The following is a 12,374-nucleotide window of genomic DNA, read 5'->3' on the forward strand; positions in this document are numbered from 1 at the left end:
TTGTGGACACACTACTCCTGGAAAACCATATTCCTAACTGAATTCGAGGACCTTTTCAAAAATATCCTTTGGAATTTTGCTAATTCGGTAGGGAGTCGACAATGATTAGCGTAGGATCTTGGAGAGATGATCAAGCTAATAAGAAATGGTCCGATTGTGTTTCCCTTCAACATTCTCAAAATCACGTCATTGTTTGAATTTGCTTTTGCAAAGCGACAGGTCAAAATATAGTCACATGATTTGAAGATGGAATAAAAGTGTAAGAAAAAGGAAGAACATGAAGAGGATACAAGGATGAAGCTCCAAAGATTGAAGCAATTGAGCTGCTCCATGTTGTTGCTCTAATGCTTAGCTTCAAAGTACTCCAAATCAAGATTGTTGACACGAGCGCTAATACCTTGATTGCTCAAAATTACAAAGGGTGGCATTGTCCCTGCTTCCATCACCATGAAAGCGACAAGGATCCCACACAGTGACTATCTTCACTAGACTCACTTGCAAGCGCTGTGCTAGCTTGCTCGCAATGCCCACCTAGGAATCGACCCCTTGCATCACCAGCACCACCCCCAACCACTAGGGCCTCTGCTCCACTATGTCCATAAACTCATCTATCTCTTGCCGTACTTTAATGGGATGACTTACTGCGACGCACGCTTACATATTGGCATTCTTGAGGCTTACCTTGCCTTGTTCAATGTCAATTTCCACCAACAAGATTGATCTGATTGTCTCTGCATTGTTCAGCTTGTTCTTGACACTATTTAATTTCAAGTCTTGTGACAATGGGAAAGCTATGCAGATTTGAATATCAACCTATCATGTGGCAATCACAAGAAATCCCCTACTATTGAAAGGTATTGTTGTGATGGACTTAGGGTGTGGAACATCAGTTTGGCCCTTTCATCATGTTTCTTTTGTACTCTGGACAAGTGAAGATTGGGAGAGCTTGCCCCAAGCTACATTCTCACCTTGATGGTTCCAGTTTGTGTGCAGTAAAAACTGGAGCAAAGAAAGTATTGGTAGTTGCTCATGGTGATTTCACTGATGTTCAACTATGATCACGGCTATTGACATTTAGGTAATATGTGAGTATCTTATCCATCAGATTCACTCTAGGCGCTAATATTCTTGATGCACGGGGAAGGGCCCGTCCTTCATATTATAATTCTTTGGGAAAGGAAGTGTGCCACCTCCCCGCACACACTATGTGGTTATAATAGTTATATATTATATATTATCATACAAATATTTCAATTGCCCGTCCGTTCAAAATTGCTTGTTTTCAATCTAAATTCTTACAACATTCCTCTCTTTTGATGCATGTTCTCGCGATGCAAGGAAGCAAGGAAATCTAAGTTGGATGCAAGATCGAAAGGTCGACACCTTTATTCATATGATTATAGTCCATGTGACAATATTGTATAGACGACAATGAGAATCAGCTATGAGCTCTTGTAAGCATAGCCTTATTCATGTATTTGTTGGGCTTCAACTCCAAAAACACACAAACAATATGGCAAGTCAATAACAAATCACCACCCCTGACATTTTCACGGAGGATCAAGTCCTAATGGACCTCTCATGTCCACATTCTTGTTCACTTTTTTCCTTTAAAATTTTGATAAAATGCTAGTCTGATTCAAGTTCAATTTGGAGTAGGTTTCGAGTTAGTAGTTACCTCCACGTGATGACGGAAAGGCTACTTGCCGCAACCTAGTTTCTCTCACATGAGGAGAAGGGCTGCATATTAAGCCTCTAGGAGAATGAGAATTTAATCTTACCAGATCCCCTCCTTCAAAGGTGAAACTTACCACTTGCATCATGCCTCTTTTAGATGGGGCTATATAGAAAGGTCTCCCCTTAGACCTCTCAATATTAATATCCTCCATGAGACCCACTCCTCCTCAATGATCAACCTCCCCTCACTTTATATGAATTGCTCCCTCCCTCACCTTGTTCACCCTCTTGGGAGCCCTCCCCATCTCATTAAAATAGGAATTTGATGCAAGGGTTAAATTTGATAACAAAGAAAGGGGATGGAGTGTAGAGGAGGATAAGGCGACGTGGCGGCCAAAAGAAAGACTTGGGTGAGGGAATATCCTAAAGGCGCAATTTTATAATGAATTTAAGTAAGCATTTTGTCCTTTCCTTCGTCTTCGTCTTCTCTTTGGTGTTTGCGAGGAGCTGCAGCTCGTCAACAGGGCGGAGTCGCTCGCTCGGCTTTTAGGGCTGAATCTGGAACTCATTTGAGCGAGAGATCTGGCGCTCCCGCAGGCAATCGGCGCTTCATTTCCTTAGCGTTGCGTCCATGGAAAACTATGTATAATTCTGGTGAGTCCCATTTTTCTTTATTGTGTACGAGATTTCGGTCCTGAGCTTCTGTTCAAGTGTGCATTCCAAAGCTTTTGAGCAGTCATGGAAGGCGCTTTTGCTCCTTCTGGCGTTGAAGCTTTCGCACCTTCCGCCACCTTTCCTTCCTCGGAAGATTTGGCGGCTTCCAATCCATCAGCAAAGGCGGCGGCACAGGCTGACGCCCCTGTCAAAACTTTCTTAGGAGGAGAAGAATTCCCAGGGTACATGACTCTAAGTGCGGAAGGAAACGGGAGTTTTTCGGGTGCAAATAAGTCACCGGAAGAGGATATGCCAGATGCAGAAGGAGATTTTGTAGATGCGGAAAGTCCTCCGCGCACCGGCAACCACTTGGTCTCAAAGCCTTCCCAAGCACTCATTTCCGATGACTTCGAAGATGATAAAGCGGAAAAGGCTGAAGATGAAGTAGCGGAGGGGCCGGACGACGAGGGCAGTGTTGTTAGTGATGAGAGTTATGACAGTGCAGTTGAGCGTATAGCCGTAGCTTCTACCACTGATGCAGGAAGTCCAGTCGGCTCTTTCACCGAACCTTTTTTACTAGGCACCCCGTCTAAGGTCGCTGCTCAGGAGGATGCTTTGAGGCAACTGAACGAGATGAATAGTGGATTATCCTCTCTGGATACCTCGTTATTGGAGAACACCAGTGAAGATGAGTTCAAGCACCGTGTTGTACAACTTGTAGAAACCCACAACCTTTCCCCTAATGACGATGTTGTTGGAAGCATTCTCGATGCTCTGCTTCCTATGGTGCGTGATAGATTTGAACGGAGCAGTGCTTCCCAAGACAAAGCGCCTAGGGATACTGATGACAGGGGAAGTTATTCTGGAGCCATGCCTCTAGAGGTGCACAAGGATAACGATGATGACGATAAGAAAGTAGAGGATGACAAAGTCGAGCAGGATCAATTGGGGACGAGTGTAAGGGCCCCTGATTCTGACCAAGTGGAAGAGGTGGAAGATAATATTGTGCAGCCTCACTCTGCACAAGGTTTGGGCATTGAAGGGGCTACTAATGAATCAGAGGAGCCTGAGGACTTACGTCAGTCTACGGTGCCTAAAGAAGCAGCAGAGGTTCCATTGGAGGCTGATGCGGCCCGACAGGAGGCTCCAGTTTTGGAAGCAGAAAAGGGAAGTGTAGTGGAAGAAGAAGCCAAAAGCCAGGTCACAGGGGGCACATGGGACGCAGGGCAGAAACCACAGGCAGCAGATCCGGTTCTTAATTCAGATCATGAGCTTGTAAGCACTGTTGAAGCAGATACCCATGCAAACAATGAGCGACCTGAGGGAAATGTACTTAGTTCAGAACAGGAGCCTGCAAACAATGTTGATGCAGCTACAGAAGTGGTAGAGTCTGATAGAAATTTGCATGACACTGAAGTTGCTGACTCTACTGACAGTATAACTAATTTGCAAGTGCAAGTGGTTTGGGAGTCAGAACTAGTTGGAAGTATGGACACTATGAGCTTGGAACACAAACAAGAGGCCTCCGGCTCTGTCATGGAGGATGAAGGTCCAGTGACAGGAGAGGAACCTGTGTCTGGCAAAGGATTTCCTTTGACACAACAAGTGTCCAAGGTGGGCATGGAGGAAACAGAGAGAGGAACTTTGGACGAAGAGCCTAATCTTGAAGTGGGGTCAATGTTGTGTCCTACAGAAGAGCGCTTGCATGTGGAAGAGGTGGTGGAGCAAGCAAACGACATGGGAGTTGGGGTGAGTGAAGATAGTGTCAGAGGAGAGGTTGAGAACTCAGAACAATCAAATAGTAATAATGTGGATGCTATGAGCTTGGAACAAGAACCCCTTTTGTCCAGGACTGCTGGGGTGTATGAAGCCCCAGCTAAGCAGGAAACAGCTGAGGAATCTGTCTCTGGCTCTGAACATGCTGCAATAGAATCCAAGGTGGTTAAACTTGCTGGAAATCAAGAAGAAGCCAAGATCGTTGTGGAATCAAGGGAGGAAGAAACTTCTGAGGGAAAGTCTAGTCTTGAAGCCCCGTCAGCGTCTGAGGACACAAGAGAAAAGGAAGATGAAGCTGAAGGCAATGACAACGGAGAAGAGGAGCCTATGACTGAATATTCTCGACCTCTGGCTGCATTTGTGAATTCTAAATCTTCTACAGCTCCTGCCACTGACACACCGTCATTGGGTGGTGCAGGGCCTTCTCTGCCTGTACGACCTGCGGGTCTAGGGCGTTCAATTCCTTCCCTCGAACACGCTCCTCGTGTTGTGCAACGAAGCAGTGGAGCGCCTGCACCTCCGTCTTCGAGTACTAATGAGGACAGTCGTCTAAACACTGATGTCTCTGAGGGCAACGGGGAAGCACGGGAGAAGCTTCAGATGATTCGAGTTAAATTTTTGCGCCTGGCACACAGGCTTGGTCAGTCTGCACACAATGTTGTGGTTGCACAGGTATTGTACAGGCTGGGTCTGGCAGAGCAGCTCAGAGGAGGGCGGACCACCAACAGGACAGGAGCTTTCAGCTTTGAAAGGGCAAGTGTTTTAGCTGAAGAACAAGAGGCAGCAGGGCAAGATGATCTGGATTTTGGGTGTACCATCATGGTTCTTGGGAAGAGTGGTGTCGGGAAGAGTGCAACAATTAACTCTTTGTTCGACGAAGTAAAGTCTGGAACAGATGCATACAGTCCAGCCACAAAGAAGGTTCAGGAGATCACTGGGGTCATCCATGGGATCAAGCTCAGGGTGATAGATACACCTGGCCTTCTGCCTTCGTTTGCAGACCGACGGCACAATGAGAGAATCATGTCATCAGTGAAGCGTTTTATAAAAAAATCACCGCCTGACATTGTTCTCTATTTTGACAGACTAGATGTGCAAAGCAGAGATTATGGGGACCTGCCTTTGCTGCGGACTATCACTGATGCCTTTGGTGCTGCTGTGTGGTTCAATGCTATTGTCGTGCTAACACATGCTTCTTCGGCTCCCCCTGATGGTGCAAATGGTGTGCCTCTGAGTTATGAGATGTTTGTGGCCCAGCGTTCTCATGTGGTACAGCAGACGATCCGCCAGGCAGCTGGAGATATGCGTCTCATGAACCCCGTGTCTCTAGTTGAGAATCATGCAGCCTGTAGGACTAATAGAGCAGGTCAGCGTGTTCTACCAAATGGTCAAGTTTGGAAACCCCAACTATTGCTTCTTTGTTTTGCATCCAAGATACTGGCCGAAGCCAACTCTCTCCTGAAGTTGCAAGACAGCAGTCCAGGGAAACCTTTTGGAGTACATCCTCGGGTACCTCCTCTTCCTTTTTTGCTGTCCTCTCTGTTGCAATCGCGTGCTCAACTTAAGCTTCCAGATGAGCAGATGGGTGATGATGATGATGAATCTGATGAGGAGTCAGACGACGAAGCAGATTCAGAGGGTGAGGAAGAATATGATGAATTGCCTCCTTTCAGACGTTTGACTAAGGAAGAGCTTCGGCTGCTAGATGATGCTCAGAGGAAATTCTATTTTGAAGAATTGGAGTACAGGGAGAAGCTCTTTATGAAGAAACAATGGAAGGAGGAACAAATAAGGAGAAGGGAGAACAAAAGAAGGATGGCTGCAGCTTCGAGGGAAGAATCCCAATCTCTGGATGAAAGTGTTGATGCTGAAAATGGTGGCTCTGCATCGGTACCTGTTCCAATGCCTGATATGGCTCTGCCACCTTCTTTTGATTCTGACAACCCAAGTTACAGGTATCGCTACCTTGATACAGACAACCAGTGGCTTGTGCGCCCTGTCCTGGAAACACATGGGTGGGATCATGACAGTGGCTATGATGGCCTCAACATAGAAAAAACTTTTGTAGTTTCTAAAAAAATACCAGCTTCAGTTTCTGGTCAGATTACGAAGGACAAAAAGGAGGCCAATTTGCAAATGGAATGTGCTGCCTCTTTCAAAAATGGGGATGGCAAGGTTACATTGGCAGGTCTGGATGTTCAAACTATTGGGAAAGACCTCGCTTACACTCTGCGCAGTGAAACAGGTTTCAGTAATTTTAGGCGGAATAAGACCACTTGCGGTCTTGCACTCACATTTTTGGGGGACACTGTGGCTGCTGGCATGAAACTAGAAGACCGGCTTCTTGTGGGAAGGAGATTGAAGTTAGTCTTAAATGGGGGTGCCATAACTGGCCGTGGAGATGTCGCATATGGGGGGAGCTTGGAGGCTACTTTAAGGGACAAGGACTACCCCATAGGTCATACTCTCTCTACACTTGGACTTTCAATTATGGATTGGCATGGGGACCTCGCCATTGGTGGCAATCTGCAGTCACAGTTCTTGTTAGGAAAGACCATGATGGTTGCTCGGGCGAACCTGAACAACAGGGGAGCAGGGCAGATTAGCATCCGAGCAAGCAGTTCTGAACAGTTGCAGATGGCTTTGATAGCTCTCATTCCTTTGTTAAGGAATTTCTTTGGTAACCGGGTTTTTAGCCCCACACAAGCAACACAGTAAGAATAAGTTCCAGGCACTTATCTCTGAACTTGAATATTAAGTTTATTACTAGAATCTTGATGTGGCTGTAGAGCTGGTGATTGGTGGACCTGCATCATTTTCTCCAGGCAATGTTTTTGTAGTGAGGAAGGCGAAGTGCCAAAGTAATCTGTGAGTTGAGTTACTTTTTAGGTTTACCTTGGTAGTTGGTTTACTATATGGACATGGAGTTTACTCTTTTAGCCAATCCGGCACAATTCTGATGTGGAGTTCCTGTTTCCGCAGTACATTCATGCTATTCTCGTATTCTTTCTTTCCCAGTGTTCTGGGTTAATCTGAAAGATAGTAAGCTCTATCTATGGTACTTAATTTCAAATAACTGCCTTTGAGCTTTTGTTAAGCGTTTCTGTCTTTTCCTTGTCTTATCCCTAAACCTGAAAGTGATGCCGTATGAAATGTTAGCATTGGTTCCAAAGCTGTATTTTCTCTGTTTTTGAATGAAGTGGCTCCGGCAACACCTTGATTTCATTGGTACTTCCTCTCAAACTCTCTTTAATTCTCCATAATTGTAATGAATGAATAGACTCTCAAGCAGGCAATATCGGGGTGAGAATGAAGTGTTTCTGGCAATGCCTTGATTTCATTGGTACTTCCTCTTAAACTCTCCTTAATTCTCCATCGTCTTCGTGAATGAGTAAACTCTCAAGCAGGCAATATTAGGGTGACTAAAATTCGGTTGTTGCATGGGAAAAACTAGTAAATGTTATTGATCTTACAAGAATGAGTAAAATTTTGAATTGTTTACGGTCTGTGAATCTGTTTCTTATAAATATGTCATGATAATGGAAGCTGCCAGACTTGCCTTGAAGGTGTGATTGACAAGTTTCACCATCACGCTTCCAATGGGGTGCTGCGAGGTGTTTTATACGATCAGGAATTTGTTTTGTTGCCAAGCTTGGATTTTACGTATGTGCTGCAATTTGGTCTGATCCAAGTTAACATAGATTGTTTGTGCCTGGGCTTGGTGAATGGCTCTAATGACATAAGAATTTGTGACACCATGGAGAATGGCCCTAAGGGCATAAGATTTACTCGTGCAACTGATCCTTTCAAGGTGTTAGAGAACAATCAGATATGGGGAACCCTTATGGATATGCGGAGCGTCATCAATCTCGTATGGCATGTTGGTGGTGATCCGGTAACTTCACTGGTGTGAAGTCCACCCCATGCACTAGCTTCCGACATCTTGTCACTGGATGTGACTATGATGGATATTAAAGATCCATGGCCATGCTGAAGATTGCAAAGAGATAGACCGTGCGGAAGGCATAACAAAAGACCATATTGAAGATGGTAAACATAGGCCATGCTGAAGATGGCAAACCAAGACCATACTGAAGACTGTAGATCACACTGAAGGTGATAGAGCTACGCCGAAGGTGACTGGTCGCGCTGAAGGCTACAGATCGCACTCAAGGCTATAAGAGCTCTGATTTGAAATCACTTCAAATCTTTCATCATTCTCCCTCTTTTCCTCAATCCTTTTCATTAGAGGAATCATTTCTTTCAAGGTATTTGGATTAAAACACCTGATTTCATCATGAAGAGTTCTATTTAGGTCACTGAGATACTTACATGCTTGCTCTTGGTGGCGTCTTCTTCGATCTTGGAGTTTGATGATACTGGTGACTCTTGAACTCAGTGTTTCCTTTTTTTTGTCTTCAAAGGAGATTTATTTCTTCTCCGAACTTGGGATTCCCCTTCCTCATCTTAATGACCATAATCTTGTAACAAGGCAAAGGGCTTTGTCTGCTTACCTTCTTCTGGGGCTGATTCTTAGAGGCATGATTCTCATTACGCTCCTTTGTCCCATGCCTTCAATGGTTTGAACCTATCCTTGAATCTTGCAAAATATTAGACATGGCTGCAAACCTTCTTTGTAAATTTGCTTTCATATTCCGCCTTAAAGGAATCAAGTAATTGTTGTATATTCCTTCTCTCTTTCCATATCTGGATGCTAGGGAACTTTGTCCACCTCCACTACCTCTGAGTGCTTGGAAGACTTTCCTGGGCTCGTGGCGACGGTCTCCTTGGCTGCCAAGGTTACTTTCTTGGCTGCCCCTCCTTTTGAGATTTCTAGTAGCCACCATGATGACAAAAGACCAGACACACGTGACTCAAAAACACACACATGGGGGATTTCCTAAGATGACCTAGGATTGGATTCTAAGTACTACTAAGTCCTTGAACCGGAAAGGATGATTAAATTCTAATACCTGTCATAGTTGTGCTTACTCAGAACCATGATTTCCAGTCGAATAACTTGATAAACTTAGAATTTTAGAACTTTTATAAATTACACATAAAAATACAACTTTAAATGCATTCACACGACATAAAAACATGAAGATAAAAGAGATAGAGGCAAGTACACCGGCCCGACTAGGTGAGAATGCGGCCGCTTCCCCCAACTAGGTAAACCCATTTGTACCACAATGGTAGTACGGATCCTTGGACCAAACCCCCTTTGGGAAACCCAGAGTTTTAGAACAAGACTCAAATATAGGACTATTACAATGATTTTCCTTTTCAAACTCGGACTCAGATGTACATATGACTAAGAATCATCCAAGAAAGTAACCACTGGAAGCCCTTGGCCTAGTACCACGTGGAGAAAGATGCATAAATGGTCTTGGTCCCACTTATCCATGAAACACAGGAACTAGGATTCCACCCGTTAGGGTTAGTATAGAAACTTTAGACTCTGTAACACATAGCCTACAACAAAGCGTTAGTGCTTTCAACCTAAACGAGGTTAGAACCTTTGGAAATCGAAGGGAACATGTTCAGTATAAATAAAATCAGTTTTAGAAAGCCCAATGAGTGAAAAACGAAATTTGAAAATCATTTTCTTAGTTGCCTGAAAGATAAAAAACGGAACTGAATGCGAGAAAAACAGTGCTTAAAAGATTCGGAAGGAAGAAAGGTAGGCTGAAGCAGAAATTCTAGCAATTCATCACGTTGGATGGCTAGGAAGAGGGCGAATTTGCAAAAGAGAGCAGCAGGGAGAGGGTGCAAATTAGCAGAGAGAGCAATTGTGACTGATTAGAACTGAGCCTAAACTTTATATAGACCTTGTGTGAAATCAGAAAGCTACAAAAAGCTGAGAAAGCACCAAAAGCAAGCTAAAAAAGCTGTGAAATTAAAAAAAAACGATTTCTCATATCTTATTTCGTAATTATAGTATTTGATTTGTTATTCTATGTTAGAATAGTTTTGAGGAGTTATTTGAATACTTTAATTAGGTCTCTTAAAAATTTTGCCCAATGACCCCTCTACCCATGCACACAATTATTTGATTTGGGGCCTAGGACTCAAGTAACCCTAGAACTTAAACAGCTTGTATCTAGCTCTAAACAACTCAGAATTACCAAATCGGAACCATCTTTTAGTTCTCGGAAAGCCCTAGAAACTAGATACTCATGCACTAGGTTTTGTAATCACTTCCAACTCACAAGACTATGTGATCTAGATCTGTCCTCATTGACTAAGCATCATAGCCTAACACACCAAGGCTCACCCCCAAGGCTATTGAAGGTGTTAAGAGTAGAACAATCGGGTATGGAGAACCTTATGGATGTGCGAAGTGTTATCAATCTTGTACGGCATGTTGGTAATTTAATATCAGGTGGAGGGTGATCCGGTAAGAGAGTCATTTGACTTGTAACTTCATTGGCGTGAAGTCCACCCTGTGCACTAGCTTCCGACATCCTGTCATTGGATGTGACTATGAGGGATACTAAAGATCTATGGCCATGTTGAAGATGGCAAAGAGAAAAACTGTGCTGTGGTAACAAAAGACCATAGTGGAGATGGTAAACATTATTGATCTTCAAGCTCCACGATGACCACTGTTGTCTACGTAGGAGTTGAAGATGTGGATGAACTACCTGACATGACTCCTTCCACTTGAAGCTTCTGGAAGTGTGGGCAATTTGACCTCCTATGGCCCTACATATGATAATGGAAGAATCGATTCTCTTTGGCATGACTCGCTCGTGTCACCGTATCCAAGTACCCGCCATAGCCATTGATTTCCTTCATCATCCAGCTCTTCTTTTGCTACCCATTCCCTACATCACATGGTGTGGAGTCTTGGGACATTTTACTGAAGACCAGCTTCAATCTTTGACCCTTGTACATGAGCTTGAAATTATGAGCAAGGTCGTATGCACTCTCATTATCTCGTGGCATGAAACTATGAACATACTTAGTATGCAACCCACAGAGAAACTTGCTCAGCTTTTGGCTTTCCTTGAGCTACTACTGTATGAACACCTGAGTAAACCTATTGGCATAATGATTCATCGTCTCGATTTCTCCTTGGCGCAACTCATAGATTGTCTAGTATTGAGGTGACCAAGATCGGCGCATCATGTTAATAGGTTCTTTGAACGGTTTTCAATTTGCAAAAAGGAATAGAGAGGATTCTACTAATGATCGGGTGTCCTTGTATTTAACCTATCCAAGAAATGGCGGTATCTTGTTTTTCCTATTGACTAATGGTTCTCTGCTTGCTTGATTGGTCAGGTGCCCACGTAGCTTGAGAACATAAATGTTCTAGGGCATGAGTACTCTCTACCTGTCTCTTAATTGGAGGTCCAAGTAGTCATGAAAATATGTAAGGAAAATATCCACAAGACCATAATTGTCTTGAAATCTCATAAGATCCTAGAACACCCAAAGCGAAACACATTGATGATGATGTAATTTCCTTTCAAGGATGGTGCAAGGTTTTGGTCAGCTAGTTGTACATCCATTGATGGAAACTTGCCAAGACAAATGGATTAAACATCGGACCATGGATTCTCTACACTCTTATACTTCTACATAGATGATGATGCAATTGCCTTTCAAGGTTGGTGCAGTGTTCTTCTCAGTTGTATCCATTGACAAAAAGTTATCAAGGAAAATGGCTTCTATACACTCTTGTACTCCTACTTATACTCTTACTAATGGCTGAGACTTGAGGAAGAATACTAAGGACCATCCATTTTACACTATTACCTTAGGGAAGCAGCCCCCCCCAATAGAAGAGGGCTCCTTGTGTGATGGTGTGGATTGGCCTGCTATGGGTTGTGGTTTGAACCCCTCCTCCCCACTGGTTTTGGACTTGTCACCGGAACTCATGATGTCTTTGTCAGACCTGGACCATAAAATAGTGGCTTTCCCTAAACTGAAGCTCCTTATCTTAGGAAAGAAAGTCTGAAGCTCTGATACCAATGTAGCAGGTTGAAATCCTCCTCAATTTCTCTCCTGCTCACTACTACCTAAACTGATAGAATAATGAGGGAGGAGATATAATAGGCCTCTAAATAGGGAAAGAAACAATTGAATATTTGTCTGCCAACAAGGCTAAATACAACGAAACAAATAAATACTATATGGAGGGAGTGAACCCTGACTGCAAAAGGACTAGAGAAGTACTATATAGAGGGACTAGAGCCTCACTGCAAATACTAAGAAATAGAGGGCTATTCTGATGTATATCCACTGTTGCTGTTGTCCGG

General features: G+C 43.7%; 1 pseudogene; it reads left to right on the forward strand.

The window, feature by feature from the left end:
• The first annotated feature begins 2,130 nt into the window (after positions 1 to 2,130).
• On the forward strand, positions 2,131 to 7,244 carry LOC147880845 (translocase of chloroplast 101, chloroplastic pseudogene; annotated as a pseudogene).
• The last annotated feature ends 5,130 nt before the right edge of the window (positions 7,245 to 12,374 follow it).

Source organism: Dipteris shenzhenensis, chromosome 32 (genome assembly GCF_047967505.1).
Source record: "Dipteris shenzhenensis isolate YYH24624 ecotype China chromosome 32, Dip_SZ_1.0, whole genome shotgun sequence".
Lineage (NCBI taxonomy): Eukaryota > Viridiplantae > Streptophyta > Polypodiopsida > Gleicheniales > Dipteridaceae > Dipteris > Dipteris shenzhenensis.